Source organism: Aotus nancymaae, unplaced genomic scaffold (assembly GCF_030222135.1).
Source record: "Aotus nancymaae isolate 86718 unplaced genomic scaffold, 86718_ANA_hifiasm-v0.15.2.pri h1tg000015l_1, whole genome shotgun sequence".
NCBI classification, from domain to species: domain Eukaryota; kingdom Metazoa; phylum Chordata; class Mammalia; order Primates; family Aotidae; genus Aotus; species Aotus nancymaae.
The window spans coordinates 12154123-12169348 of NW_026988427.1; the positions used below are offsets into that span (position 1 = coordinate 12154123).

The 15226-nt window shown below is 60.5% G+C and overlaps 1 protein-coding gene across 1 annotated transcript in view; it reads right to left on the reverse strand.

The window, feature by feature from the left end:
- FAM20C (FAM20C golgi associated secretory pathway kinase) overlaps positions 1–15226 on the reverse strand; it is a 60574-nt gene that overhangs the window by 12169 nt on the left and 33179 nt on the right. The window lies entirely within an intron of this gene.

The following is a 15226-nucleotide window of genomic DNA, read 5'->3' on the forward strand; positions in this document are numbered from 1 at the left end:
TTCCCCAGAAGGGACGTGAGGGATGCTGGGAGCTTTCTTGGGGCTGCCTATGGGTCCTCTTTCTGAAGCCTAGAGAGGTGACCTGACCCATTTTCCAATGCCTCCCTGCTCCTCAGTTCCCACTGAGCTGGGGTCATGGCTGTCTGCTGCTTCCCACACTTGTCTCCTGGCCCTCCAAGCTCCTGTCTTTGCGCGTGCTGTTCTGCCCTCCTGGAATGACCTTCCCTTCACATCTCCAGGTGGCTGTCAGCATTTCCTAACATGTGTCTGCCAGTCCAGGCCGTGACGTCTTAGCACTCAAGAAGTCGTTAGTCAGAGAAGTCTGGAGTTTGGGCAATAGTTCCTCCTGAGCTCCTCCCAAGTCTTGCATCCACACTCCCATCATAAAGGCTCTGACAAGGTCTGCAGACAGGTTGTTGGACACACAGCTTCCAGCCCTACACCGACTGTGCAACTCATTCTGTGTGTACACAGCATGTTACCATGCCCTGCACTTTTGAGATCTGTTGGTTTAAGCTTCAAATGCAAGTCACTTTCAAGCCCTGGTTCAAAGGCGAACTCCACAAAACCTTCCGGATGCCGCAGCAAAGATCAGTCTCTGCCCCCTGCAACCCCCTACCCGGCCAGTGAGAGGAGGCGAATGCTGCTGGAACATCGGGTACTCCGCCCGTGACACTCGACATAAAGCCACAGCTGGCAGCTGCCCCCTCTCTGTCCCTGTTTCTCTATGTGGAGAGTGAGGGGCTGGTGGATGCTGACTGTGGGGGTTTAATGCTGCCTGGGTGCCCTGGGCGCAGGACACGTTGCTCTGAGCCTGCCCCTAAAGCTCAGAGAGGCAGGATGGGATAAAGAACACCTCGGCGGCCCAGCACCAGGCCCACCCAACTCCCAGCCTGGCTTCTCCAGGACTCAGTGGATGTGGGGGCTGTCAGGGGCCCTCTCAGCAGCAGGAGGCCTGGATCTGGGGTGTCCCTAAGTCTAGGGGCAGGCAGATGCCCTGTGGGGAACAGGGGCCCCATTAGCTGCTCTCAGGGGTGCTCCGCATGGGACCTGGCTGCCCCTCGGCCACCTGCTGCTTAGTGGGACTCCCTTGCTGCTGTCACCCAGGCCCGAAACCTGTGGGGCTCTCCCGTGACAAATGAGACCTGGAAGTCACACGCTCACCCACTCAGAGATGGGCACACAAAGACCAGACAGGGGGTGACTTCCTTAGGGGCCCCAGGACTGGTGGCAGAGCCGGGGCTCAGGCCAGGGATCCTGGGTCCTGTCCGTTTGCTTGTTCGTTCGTTCATTCATTCATCCATCCATCCATTCATTCATTCATGCATGCAGCAGACACAGCATGGTCAGTACGTGCGAGCACCGTCCTGGCCTTGGGGAGAGAGAGGGCCTGGGCCGGGGGCAGGAGGTCCACTCTCTTTGTGAACAGCCCGGGTTGAAAGGGCTCCACGACCTCCCTGCTCCTGTCCTAGTGCCGGGTACTCTGCTCTGTGCCTGGTGGGAACCGGGCTTTCGGGAGCCAGGATACCTGAGACCAAGCAGCCTGGAGCAGGGCCCCGGATCACTCTCCAGCCCTGCCCGGCCCCTGGGAGAATCAGGCAGAGCCTCCAGAGCACAGCAGGATGCAGGCTGGGGGTGCGTTTCCTCCCCAGATGCCTCGGAACACTCGCACGGCCGTACACAGGTTTGGGTCCCATCAGCCCTGGGTGGACTCTCACTCGGGTCTCACTCAGATTCACAGGCTGCAGTTTCTTCATCTGAAAAATGGGGCGAAGCTCTGCCCTCCCAGGGGGCCCTTCTGAGGTAAGCAGCTCAAAGGCCTCTCCTGCACTGGCTGGGGGCCCCCGGCACGCCTACCCTGGGACCCACAGTCACACTGCACGGGAGAGACTGGGCTCGGTGTCCCAGGCCTGGCTCAGCCCTGGCTTGCTGTGTGCAGCCTGGCACCGCCCACCCCCCGGCTTCTGAGTCTCCCCCAAGGCCTCCAGGAACCCTCTGCTCTGCTGGCAACGCCTCCCACAGTAACAGCCCAAGGACGCGAGGCCACAGGGGGCTGCTTATGAAAGGTTAGTGCCATTCTGTAAACCCCACAGGGCTCCGGCATCTCAGACCAACCTTCCAGGGAAGCAGGGAGACCCCACTTCATCCAGGAAGGCCGGCCCCGCCCCCACCTGCAGGGAGACCCCACTCCAGGGCTTCCTTCCAGACCAGGCCCAGGAAGGCAACTCAGCCCCAACCCAGGATCAAATTTACTGGAATCAAACGCTGGTGACCTTTCCAGGCGCTGGAAACAGAGCTGGCGAAACCCCCCCGACTGCGTGCCCCGCAGCCCACACCTCCTACTCGGGGCGGACGGCATCGTGTCTCGGCTCCGACACTCCAGCGATGCAGACTCCAGATGCTGCCCCAGGAACCGGCCCAGCCCTCGGCTTCCCCGGCCAGGTCCTTCCTTCTGTATACGAAGCGGAGGTCTGCCTGACTCCTGGGAGCGTCCTGGCCCTGCCACCCGCGGACATCACGGCCACAGGAACAGCGGGATGGGGCACACGTACTGAGCGGTATGTCCACATCCTTTTGGGGGGACCGTGTCTGGGTCACAGGGCGTGGATCGCACACCAGCCCGTGGCTCCCTTCCTCCCACGCTGCGACCACAGTTCTCTGTGTTCCCTGAACGTTTCTTGCGGGGGGGTTAAGGATGTGTACCACGCACGGCCTTTCTAAGAACCAGTCTGGGCTGCTAGAAATGCAGGGAACAGATCACTTTCCACGATTCCACACAACATTTGCCTTGACAGGGGCTTGGGTGGCTGTGAGGCCAGATGGGGATTCCAGGAGCTACTTAAAAATAAAATGCAGATGGTGAGCTGGCACCTGAGGACACATTTGCCTCGTGAGCTGCTGCGTCTGCGGGCGTCACTGTCTCTGTGCACTTTTGACATCAGCAGCAAAAAAGAGCATGCAGGGCAGGGCGGTGGCAGGTGTGACAGCAAACTGAACGCACTGCCCGCCAGGGTCGCCCTGCAGAGCTGAGGCCCGGGCTCACCAGGGATCCTGAGGTTCAAGAGAAAGAGTCCAGACCTTGTCGAATCTCCTGGTTTTTAAGTGCTGGCAAATGGATTTCATTTTTCTAAAACGGGGTTAAACCAAACAGTCCGCTGGGTGGTAGCTTCCAGAGTGTAGGATATTTCTGAGGTTAAAAAGTCGTCGTTGTATTCAACTTGGAAGGATTGCCTTTGAGCAAAACCCATTCCACAGAACACTAGTTCTAGTAGATTTTAATAACTTTTAGCTAGAAAAAGAGAAGTCCAGATCGAGGCAACATTTCTTTTCTGTGAACTCTGAGCCTTACTTCTGCATACTGACTCCCCAGAACGGCCCAGCATGAGTCCAGTTCAAGACCAGCCTGGGCAACGCAGTGACGCCCCATCTCTAAAAAAAAAAAAAAATTAGCCGGGCGGTGGCTTACACCTGTAGTCCCGGCGACTCAGAAGGCCGAGATGGGAGGATCACTTGAGCCCATGAGGTCAAGCCTGCAGTGACCACTGCAATCCAGCCTGGATGACACTGTGAGACCTGTCTCTAAAGAAAGAAAAGAATTATTTTCTTTAGAAAATGATCAGCCCCTCATTACTTGGGCTGTGATAATTCACCGTAGGCCCCCAGGCAAAGCTCTGCACCGCAGGGCGCCCAATAAAACCGTTATGAAACTGTCAGCTCCCAGAACGTCCACTGCAGAGGCGGGGCCCTCCCGGCTGGCCCAGGTCTCTTGTGGGTACTGTCCTTGGGGGCAGCTGTTCTCGCCCTGGCTGGGTCCCCTGGACACACAGCCAGTCCACGTCCCTCTGAGCCTGCCCCCTGGTGTGGGTGCCTGGGGTCACCTTCTCACCCCCAGCCCGGCCTGGCCGTCGGTGCCTCCTCAGTGATGGGCATGACCTTCCGTGCCATCCAACTCAACAGCCGCTGGCCACACGTGGCTGCGGGAAACTCGAAATGTGACCAGAACCTCCAGGAACTGCGTTTTAAACCTGATTTTAAGTCTAATGGGCACAGCTGGCTAGCGGTGCGCAGTGCGGCTCCGAGGGGGCCTTCTGAGACCTCTGGTGTCTGCCTACTGTCTGTCCTGCTCGCCCGGCTGGACGAAGGGGGCCGCGTGCACCCCCTCCCCCGCTCACCGGCCCTTCCCCCCGTGCACTGAATGGTGCTGCCTCCCTGGCCCGTGGCCCCGCCTGCCCTCCCTCCCCAGCCTCCTCCTCTGTGTTTTCAGTCTGTCCCAGCCACCGCCTCCGGGAAGACCCTCTGGAACCGTTCAGTCCTGTGGAGGCCCCTTGCCCTGTACACACAGGCCCGCAGATCCGCTTCCCTGGGCCCATAGACAGCACATTTCTGGGCATGGGTGTTGGCATTCCGCTGCTGCCACTGACCCTCGCCAGCCCAGGTTCCAAACCCCAGAGGGTAAGAGCAGCTGCCTCCCTCCCAGGGTTGTTGTGGGACGAGGCACACACGGGGCCCGGTACACTGCAAGAGCTCACCGTGTGGTGACATGGACGTCTCATTAGCAGGGGAAGGACGAGGGGATGTCCTTGCAGAGCTCTCCAGTCCTGTCAGAGCTCAGAGGGCCTCTGGGGAAACTGAGGCCCAGGGAGAGGCAGGCCCAGGCGATGTCCACCGAGCATTGCCATGGGGCTAGGCCTGGATTGGGTGGTTTAGCTCTGACCACCCACTACAGTATGCACACGCATATACACACACCAACACATTCATGCACACAAGCACACACCCCTACACACTCACAAACGCACACGTGTGTGCAGTCACAGCTATGCACCCTCACAGGTGTGCACACACACAACCCCCACAGAACAGAGCTGTCGGAGGCCTCTGGGAGAGAAGGGGATTAGGACCCGGCTCCATGGAGTTTTCCCTGGCACAGCCTTGCAAAGGGGCTGGGAAAGCGCATTTAGTGGTCCTGAAAAGACACAGTTTTATTTCCTCACGGCAAAGAGACTCAAAGCTCAAGCAGAAGACGAATGACTTGCAAATCCAGTCATTAAAGCACATCCCATCCGGCGGCTCCCAGCTGACCCGCGTTCTGCTCCCAGGCAGAGGGCAGCGGGCAGGGAACTCTACTGCGGGCTCCGCTGCTGAGGCTCTCTGGCCACTTCCTGCCACAGCTGGGCTGAAAGCCTCAGGGAGCGGCCAGACCCAGGTGCCCCCAGCAGGAAGCAGCAGGAAGGGAGCAGCCCCTGGACAAGGAAAAACGCGGCTTCCAACAAATCCCTTCGGGACGATTCACCCCTCTAAGCTCTGGCCCAAATTGGGGGTTTTCCAATCAGCGGAGAAACTTCACCAGTTCCCTTTAGAACGCGAGTCAGCTGGCCAGCACCTGCCCCTCCTCTACCTCACCCCCACCCCCTGCCCAGGGAGAGCCCATGCAGGAAGCCAGAGCCAAGTCCCCAGCCCTGTGCCCCCGCCTTTGCTCATGCCCCCTACCACCCTGCCATGGTGTGTCTCAGCCCCTCTGTGGGGCGCTCCTGGAGCCTGAGGCAGGATGTGGCTCTTCCCCAAGGAACGCTTGGCCCTGGCTACACTGGGTGGCATTGTTCGCTGGACTCAAGGGAAGGGCCCCAGGGCAGGACTGTTCTGTTTTCTGGATCACATAGCTGGCCAAGCGCGTGCTTCAGAACAGGCGTTTCATAAACAAATGAGTGAACGAGGACTCGGTCAAACAGTCCAGAGAAGTCTAGAGCCATCTGCGGCCTTGGGCTCTCGCCACCTCGTGCCTTCCGTTTTTATCAGTGTCACCTCTAACCACCATCACCATCAGCACCATCATCACCTCCACCATCTCCTCTATCATCATCACCCCCGTGGTCATCACCTCCCCCATGATCATCACCATCAGCACCGTCTCCTCTGCCAACATTACCACCCTCATCATCACCGTCCCCAGCACCGTCCCCACCACCGTCCCCACCACCGTCCCCACCACCGTCCCCAGCACCGTCCCCAGCACCACTTGCTGTGAATGCTAAGCTGTTATCACCTCAGGCACAGTGACAACGTGTGTGAGGCTAAGATGTGAGCTTTTCTTTCTGCCGGTGATTCAGCCTTTGTCCCTCTCTCCTCGCCCCTGCCTACTCCTCTGAGTAGCTCATGCATGGGAAATCCGGGTGACTTCAAGCCCTGCTCCACTGAGAAGGGACCGGGCCGTTCCTCGAGGCCCATCTGGGGCTAGCACAGCTCCTGACTCCTTCATTTCATACCTGGGGCTTTCCACTTGCCAATGACCTGGGCTGTTCACAGAACAAGCAGCTCTGTTCCCAGCCCGAGGTAGCCTGCTCTGGGATCCTCACAGCTTTGACATCCAGGCCAAGCGGATCTGCCCCAAAGGCCACCTGTCTGTGGGCTGTCCCTGGCTTCTGGATGCCCCCTTTCTTAGAACAGTCCAGGAATTTCAGAGAAGTGGTGATGACGGCCTTCTGTCCACGTCCCACTCCTGGCAGAGGCTCTGAAATGTTCCTGGAGCCTCCTGCCCTCTGGCCACATGTCCAGCTGAGCCCAACAGCCATTCGGACCCCAGACTCCAGGCACCCCTGCCTCAGCTCCACATGAAACCCCGACCATCGACCATCCTTATAATCATCAACACCACCTGGCGAAACGTCCTCTGACTGATGACGGAAGCAGAAAGAGTACTCGCTGGGTGATCCTAGGCCTCAGTTTCCCCTTCTGCACAGTAACAAGTGGGAGACAGATGATCCCAGGGGTCCCCAGGTAAAGGCAAGGGAAGTGTAGGGAATCTCCCTAAGAAAGGTCAATAAAAAATATTTACAAAAAGTATGCAAGGGAGGTGTCCTGGCTGACATCCCCCAGGCCCATCCCCATGACCTCCCAACCCCCAGGCTGTCTACGGCGTGTCCTGGCTCTCACTAGAGGACACCTGGGGGGCACCTTTTCCAGATCCCGTGGATGCGTGTGCAGGGGGCCTGGGGTCTGGGCACAGGTCACCCCTCAACTCTTCCTTGGTGAGAGGCTGGGCTTGGCAGGGACCCACTCATGGCCTGCTGAGTGCCCAGCATCCTGGGTCCTGAGGGGCGGCCTGAGCTCTGAGTGTCCAGCGTCCTGGCTCCTGAGGGGCGGCCTGAGCTCTGAGTGCCCAGCGTCCTGGCTCCTGAGGGGCGGCCTGAGCTCTGAGTGCCCAGCGTCCTGGCTCCTGAGGGGCGGCCTGAGCTCTGAGTGCCCAGCGTCCTGGCTCCTGAAGGGCGGCCTGAGCTCTGAGTGCCCAGCGTCCTGGCTCCTGAGGGGCGGCCTGAGCTCTGAGTGCCCAGCGTCCTGGCTCCTGAAGGGCGGCCTGAGCTCTGAGTGCCCAGCGTCCTGGCTCCTGAAGGGCAGCCTGAGCTCTGAGTGCCCAGTGTCCTGGCTCCTGAGGGGCGGCCTGAGCTCTGAGTGCCCAGTGTCCTGGCTCCTGAGGGGCGGCCTGAGCTCTGAGTGCCCAGTGTCCTGGCTCCTGAGGGGCGGCCTGAGCTCTGAGTGCCCAGTGTCCTGGCTCCTGAGGGGCGGCCTGAGCTCTGAGTGCCCAGCGTCCTGGCTCCTGAGGGGCGGCCTGAGCTCTGAGTGCCCAGCGTCCTGGCTCCTGAAGGGCAGCCTGAGCTCTGAGTGCCCAGCGTCCTGGCTCCTGAGGGGCGGCCTGAGCTCTGAGTGCCCAGCGTCCTGGCTCCTGAGGGGCGGCCTGAGCTCTGAGTGCCCAGCGTCCTGGCTCCTGAAGGGCAGCCTGAGCTCTGAGTGCCCAGCGTCCTGGCTCCTGAGGGGCGGCCTGAGCTCTGAGTGCCCAGCGTCCTGGCTCCTGAGGGGCGGCCTGAGCTCTGAGTGCCCAGCGTCCTGGCTCCCAAGGGGCGGCCTGAGCTCTGAGTGCCCAGCGTCCTGGGTCCTGAAGGGCAGCCTTACCACATACATCACTGTTTTTCCAAGCGGAGTCCAGAGCCACCTGCAGCTGAATTGCTCAGGGACTGGTCTGTTATCAATGACGATTCTTGGGCCCAACCAGACTGATTGGATCAGAATCCTGGGGACTGGGGCCGAGAAAGCTACATCTCAGCTAGCTCCCACGGCCTGTGTGCACGGTTGGCCCAGCTCAGGGCGGGTTGGTACAGTTCTTTGTTCTGTCTGATCCTGGATCTAGGGGACACATCCCGGCACCAGGTTGGTGGAAAGGGCCAGAGGTGCCGCGGATATAAGCGTGGGGTGGGGGGCCCGGCCTCTCCCAAGTCAGGTCCCACGGCGGGCGGCTTTGCCCCACTTTTGCTAGTGTCCCCTCGTTGAGTCCCGGGGGATGTCCTGCTGTCTGGCAGGGGTTCCGGTGGGCAGACTATCTCTGCTGCTTACGTAAATCCACTCTGCACTTCCGCTGAAGAGAGCAGCCCCTGGCCACCGTGGGCCTCCGTGAGCCACTGCGTGCTGCTCTCCTTGGACGAACCCCGGGAGGGGAGCTGCAGTGACGGGGCTTTGCTTTTGGGTTCTCAGCTGTCTTCTCACGGCCTCCAGGCTGGCAGGACTGTCCTCCCCACCAGGGCTGGTGGCCCCTTTTCTCTGCGTTGACAGAGACCCTCGGTGTGGAACGCCCCTCCCTAACTGACGTTTGTGCTTCCTCTAAGACCCGGCTCCAGGCTGCCTCCTGCCTCTGCTGAGCTCGAGGCTGTGGGTCTTGCTCTCCAGAGCTTGTTTTAAGTCTCCTGTAGGCCATGAGTGAGTACCCCGGGCAGGGGCCACATTTAATCATCTTTCCCCATGAGGCTGTCTGGGCAGAGCCAGGCACCCCGGGAGCCCCGAAGGGCAGAGACGCTCACCAACAATCACACTCAGAAGTGGAGGCTTGAGGTCGGCGGTGAGACGAGGCTTTGCTGAATGTGCAAAGATGCTGGGCAAGGACAAGGCTGGCGTCCCCCCGCTGGGGAAGGACAAGGCTGGCGTCCCCCCGCTGGGGAAGGACAAGGCTGGCGTCCCCCCGCTGGGGAAGGACAAGGCTGGCGTCCCCCCGCTGGGGAAGGACAAGGCTGTCATCACCCCGCTGGGGAAGGACAAGGCTGGCGTCCCCCCGCTGGGCAAGGACAAGGCTGGCGTCCCCCCGCTGGGCAAGGACAAGGCTGGCGTCACCCCTATTGTTTAAGGTTTCACCAGAATAACTGAGGGTGGTGGAAACAGCTCCCTGTGCACAGCCAGTGATGAGAGAGAAGGGAGAATCCTCAACACAGAGTCCACCCTGGTCCATCCACTGCCCAAGCCACAGGGTGAGCCAACAGCCTCCGAGGAACCATCTGCTGAGCTACTGAAGACGTTTTTACAGCCAATAAATGCCTGAGATCAGTTCTACTGGTGACAACAGGACGTATCTGTGGCTTCAACCCCCTGGCCTAAGCACACAGGCTCCTCAGGGCCAGGTGGCTCACAGGGGCCACAAGGGACACTTCAGGTATTGCCAGAAGCCAGCAGTGCTGGGCAGCCTGGGAAGACTGCGATTTTTCTCTCTGCCCCTGCAAGGTTGAGAGGAGAGGGGCATCCTCGGCAGAGACCGCCTCTCACCCCGGCCGGGGGGCGCTCAGCCTCCCTTCTGCACAGAGATCAGGAGGGGATGCCACTGACTCAGCCACTGGGAAAAAGGCTTTGGAAAAGTACTGAACGCGCTTGCGGAAGGGAACGGACTCAGCTGAACCGGTCACCTGGCCGCCCCTCCTTCCTCCCGGGTGCCCTGACAGAAGGTGTGCCAGGTGAGGAGGGCAGGTGACACGCTTGGGCTCCTTTTCCAGGAGTGAGGGGTTGAAACATGGAAGATGTTATCAGATCCAGCGGGGTTGGCCGAGCAGCAGAGCGTGCCGTGGCCCTGACTGGTTGGGGGGATGGGACAGTCACCTGGATGTTTCCTGGAACAGGAACGGTCAGTCCAAGCATGCTGGGAGCCCTGCGCCCAGGCCCAGAAGTCGTGGCCCTCCCCAGCATGGTGAGCATCGCGGGAGACTGCCGGGGAGTGGGACGGGTGGGCAGCCCTGTCCACCACTGACCCTCCATGCAGCACAGGCCAGACAGAGCGTCCCTCCCAGCAGAGAGCTGAGCCGACCGGCCGCTCCAGGAACTCTGATGCCGCTGGCCCCACCTGAGCCCGAGGAGACGGGGCTGCTGCTGAGGGCAGGGCCGGTCACCCAGGACCCCCTCGGCAGGGCTCAGGGAGGGGGTTCGGGTTTTGCTTTCTATGGGATGATAAACAAAACGTCACATCTGAAGAAGGAAATTAGTAAAAACATAAACAAGCTAAGTGCAGGGTGCCACAACCCACATTCATGTCACGGGCTCTGCTGGGCTGCAGGGCAGAGCTCACAGATGGGCAGTCCACGTGCACCCGGCATTTGAGACGGTGCCGGGTTTGCTGGACGGTGGGGGCGGGAGACACCAGTGCGCTCAATGTAAACAGTTTGAAAATGCCACAGCCTGGGCTGCCGTGCTTTGACATTTCTCTCGTTTTCAACACACAGGGAACTTCCGAGAGGCAAGCGGCCTGCGGCCCATCCCTGGCATGACCGTGGCCCATTCTCCGCCTGGCCCTGCCCTGCCTGTCTAGCTGCAGCCTTGCAATGCAGCTGAGAGGGGTGCTGGTCTGGGGACTCCTGGAAGGCGGGTGCCGAGGTCCCCATGACACATCCAGCCCTGTGGGTTTCTTGGGATTCCCCTTGGAGAAAGGCTTGGGCTCCACACCCCCGTGGCATGGACGGGAGCTTGCTGGCCCACAGACGGAGGCCCTGGGCCGGGCTGCCATCCCAAATCTTCCACGTGACTCTGCCAGGACAGCCTCAGAACGGGAAGGACAGGGCAGATTTTTAACACCCGCCTTTCTGTTCCTCCTAAGTCACTTACTGAACTGTGCACGAAGGAGCCACGTGCTGAGGGCAGACACCGGGCCTGGGGACGTCCCGGTGGTGGGGGGGGCTGTACAGCCCGTGCAGCAGCTCCTCTTCCCCGAGAGCCTTCTCCGCAAAGCGCCCTGCATCAGACACGAGAGGCACCCATAGCCTGCGGCCCCAGAAGACCAGGGGTCAGGAGGAGCCCCAGTCCTCCCACACCAATACAGGCAGTGGTCAGGGCCTGGGACCCACACCACTGCCTGTGACGCCAGAGCAAGCTGCATCTGGCCACACCAAGCCTTAGTCCTGGGCAGGAATGAGAAGTTCTAAAGGCTGACTTCAAAACCCCCGTCTGGGCTTGTCACCCTCAGAAAAGCCCAGCTGAGGAAAGGGGCTCAGGCCACAGCTCTGAGGTCACCATTCCAATGAGGGCATGAGGAGGGAGGACCCAGCAGAACCAGGTGAAATTCAGGGGCTGAGCCCCCAGGAAAGTTCTCGTGCACACCTCGTCGCTAGGGAAGGCCCCACAGACATCACCTCCACCTGCCGGGATGGCCACCCTGGGCCTTTGCGGGCGCAGGAAGGCGGCCCCCAGGGGGACACTGAGTACCTGTGACGCCCACACCCTTCGAGTGGCTTGCTCAGGACCATTCCCAGGAGCTGCCTGTCACGTGGCCAGCTCTCAGGGCGGGAGAGGGACCCCAGCTGCAGAATGCAGGTGACTCCAGGAGCTGGAAGGGCCAGGACACGGATTCTCCCTGAGCCTCCCAGGGAGCTCAGCCTGGAGGCCCTTTCAGACCCTACATTCCGGGCTGGGAAGAGGATGCTTGTGTTGGCTGAAGACATTTGCAGGGATTCGTTTCGGCAGCCAGGGAGGCGAATACAGGACCTCTGGCCACAGGAAGGCAGGGCAGACGGACACGGTGATTCAGCTCCAGCTGGGACAGGCTGTGAAAGTCCCATCTATCTCCTGCAAATCCAGTCCTGCCGTCAATGCTGAGGTTCACGGCACTTAGGAAACGCTACGGGTGACAGAGAGAAGGCGCCATCGTTCACAGAGGAGCCCGGGAGAGGGTGACAAACACCACACATCCGTCACTGGGCTGGGCAGCGCGTCCTCACGGGAGCCCCCATTTTAAAGATAGGGAAACTGAGGTCTGGAGAGAGACAGAGGTGTCCGTGGAATCGCACGGCTAGAACAGGGCACAGCTCACACGGGAACCAGGAGTCTCTGACTCTGAAGTCTATCCTGTTTTCTTCAGGGCCGTCTAGAAATCACACACAGGCTCCTGCTGTTCCGAAAGTCCGTGTCTCCTCCCAGACCTGGGCCCCTCTGAGCCCTGGACTCCTTGGGCCAGGAAGGCTCTGTCTCCTCAACCCATCCCCGGAAAGGTCCTGGCTCCAAGAAGACTGGTTGTTTCTCTGAAATCCAGGGCTTCGTAACAACTGTGGCTTCAGTGGGAGGGACTCCAGGCCGGGCGTCCCATCCTGCGACGCGCAGGATCCCAGCGCGGCTGAAGGTCTGGTCGGTCACTGTGCCGGGCCTCCCCGAGCCGGCCCCTCCAACGGCTGTGAGGACCACGTGTCACTCCCTCACAGAACGGCTCCCACTGTTGCCGTTAACAAACATCTCCACGCTCTTCAGTTTGTGGGAAAATAGAAAATGTTTGCTTTGGTTAAAAATAGAGGAAACTGGCAGCTTATGACCAACGCCGATGAGGGGGTAGAGCCAGTGGTTAGCGGGGCTTTCACTCTGAGCCGAGTGCTGTGCTAAGCGGTCTCAGTGAGGTGATTCCCAAAACTCCGGACACCCTACTGCGGTCACGGAGACGGTCAGAGCAGGAGGTGACCCAGGAACACCGTGGCCCCGATCCAAGGCATGCAGGCGTGAGGGCTGCTCTGTCCAGGGAGGAGAGGTGGGGGCTGGGCCACATTCTCTCCACTGGACACCTGGGAGAACAGAGGCGGGAGTGAGGTCTGCTCGCGAAGGGCCCCCGACTCGCACCTTCTCCAGGTGGACGGGGAGCAGGTGCGCCCTGGGGTTTCTCCAAGAAGCGACGCCGGGGAGGCAGTTCAGGACGTCACCTCCCGTGAAGCAAAGAGCCACTGTCCTTCCGTGCTCCCGCTGCTACCCATCCAGGCCGGTGGCTGAGCAGGGAAAGGGGAGTCCAGTCTGACAGGGGAGCCAGATGCCTTCCCCGGCTCAGCGTGTTCCACAAAGCAGGGACAGACAAATGAGGCCGATGGAACGAATGCCAGGGCCGGGGCAGAGACCAACCGCAAACCATCAGGCTGTCCCCTAGGCAGGGGCAGCTGCTGGGGCCGGAGGGTGGAGTCCTTGGGTGTCCTGCTGAGGGCCGCCCCAGGGACCCTGGGCACAGATGGGAAACTGAGGCCCAAAGAGAGGTGGGTCAAACACCAACCTTTCATGCATTATGGAAAACCACCACCTCCCAAACCCTGCCAGATAGGCAGAAAGAGAGCCGGTGCCCGAAAGGCCCTAAGAGCAGGGAAGCCTGCACACACGGCTGGGTGCCCACCCAGCCAGGTACGCACGTGCACCTCACAGATGCTCCCCTGTGCCTGAGGCCTCCGCTCACTCTCCCGGAAACAGGCAGGCAGCCTCCTGACCACACCTGGGCTTACCAAGAACACCGTCCCCAGCCCAGGCCACGTGGTGTGGCTGCTGAATGACCTCTGCTAGGACCTTCCTCCCACGGGGCCCTGCTGATGGATGCCGTTTATCACCACCTGAGTGTCAGTCCACGTTGGGACCATCCTCCCACAGGGCCCTCAATGCTGGGACCCTCCTCCCACGGAGGGGCCTGGCCGATGCGTGTCGTTCGGCACCACCCATGTGTCAGTCAATGCCTCCAGCCCCGGCCACCCCAGGCTCCCTGGAAGATGCTGTTCCTGTTCAGCCCTCCAGGGGCCCACGTTGCCCTTGAATGGACTCCCCGGTGCACCCACTCCTGCCCCCGTCTCCACGATGGTTTGGGGTGGGCCACGCCAGCCTTCCCGCTGCTTGGGTGGGACAGGCCCGCTGGGGCTGCTGCTCCTGATGGCTGCCCTGGCCTGGTACACCCTGGCCTGTGTCTCCCAGCATCATCTCCTTGGCCGTCTTTCCCTTCACAGCTCAGTGCAGCCTGAACCTCCTGGGTGCAAGCGAACCTCCCACCTCAGCCTCCCCAGTAGCTGGGGCTATAGGCACACGCCACCATGCCCAGCTTATTTTTTTATTTATATTTTTTCGTAGAGATGGGGTCTCACTAGGTTGCCCAGGCTGGTCTTGAACTCCTGGCCTCAAGCGATTGTCCTGCCTTGGCCTCCCAAAGTGCTGGGATGACAGGCGTGGGCCACCGTGCGCCCTAGGCCACCCTTCCTAGTGAACAGATGTGCCCCGCTCACACGGGAAGACACCAAGGGCCTGTCTGAGGTCACTGGCCAGGGTGAGGCATGCAGACCAGACGGCCCGGCCACCCTCCATCTACCCACGGCCCCCACACGAGCCTTGTGAAGGGCTCCTGGTGTTCTGAATGCCGGGACACAGAGGTCTGGCCATGAGGCTCCCTCAGCCACTGTAATAATCACAGGCAGGGGCACTGGAAGTCACACAATCCGTCCTCCCCTCAACTGGGGACCTGAGGTTCAAGCCTGAGGTGTGGGCGGGGTCGAGCTCCCCGTGGAGACTCCTGGGATGACCCTTCCTGCCTCCCCCAGCTCTGAGGGCTCCAGGAGCTCCTGGTCTTGCGGTCGCACCCCTGCAACGCCATCCCTTCGCCTTCTCCTCTGCGCCAAATCTCCCTCCACCTCCCGCTTGTAAGGACGGGGGACGGCATTGAGGGCCCAGGGAAACTCGTCATTCTGAGGTCTTTCATCAGAACTCCAAAGACCCCTTTTCAAAAGAACGTGACGTTTGCAGGTTCCACGGTCAGGACCTGAGACACGCGAGCTGGCCCTTCTCCACCCGCCCCCAATCCCAGTCCCTCTATCCCATTTCTCCTGTATTCCTTGCTCCAGGGCCAAACTCAGGGAGGCCAGGAACCACATAGGACATAAGACAGACACTTTCTTACTCCTCCTAAGCGCACAGCAGATCCCTGACTCACTCAATGAAGGCACCGAGGTAAAAATTAGCCTTTCTATCTTGGGTAATCTTCTCGTCACTCACACAGGAGAAAACAACCACCTGTCATTAGCGAGATATATTAAGCTGTTTAATGCCAGGCTTTCAGCCGACAGAACTCTGGAAGGTGAGGGGCTCTCCCTGGCAGTGACTTCAGCATGACCTTTCAGGCCCGGAGTTCGCAGCCTGCCCTTCCTGCCCATCTCTGCGTCAC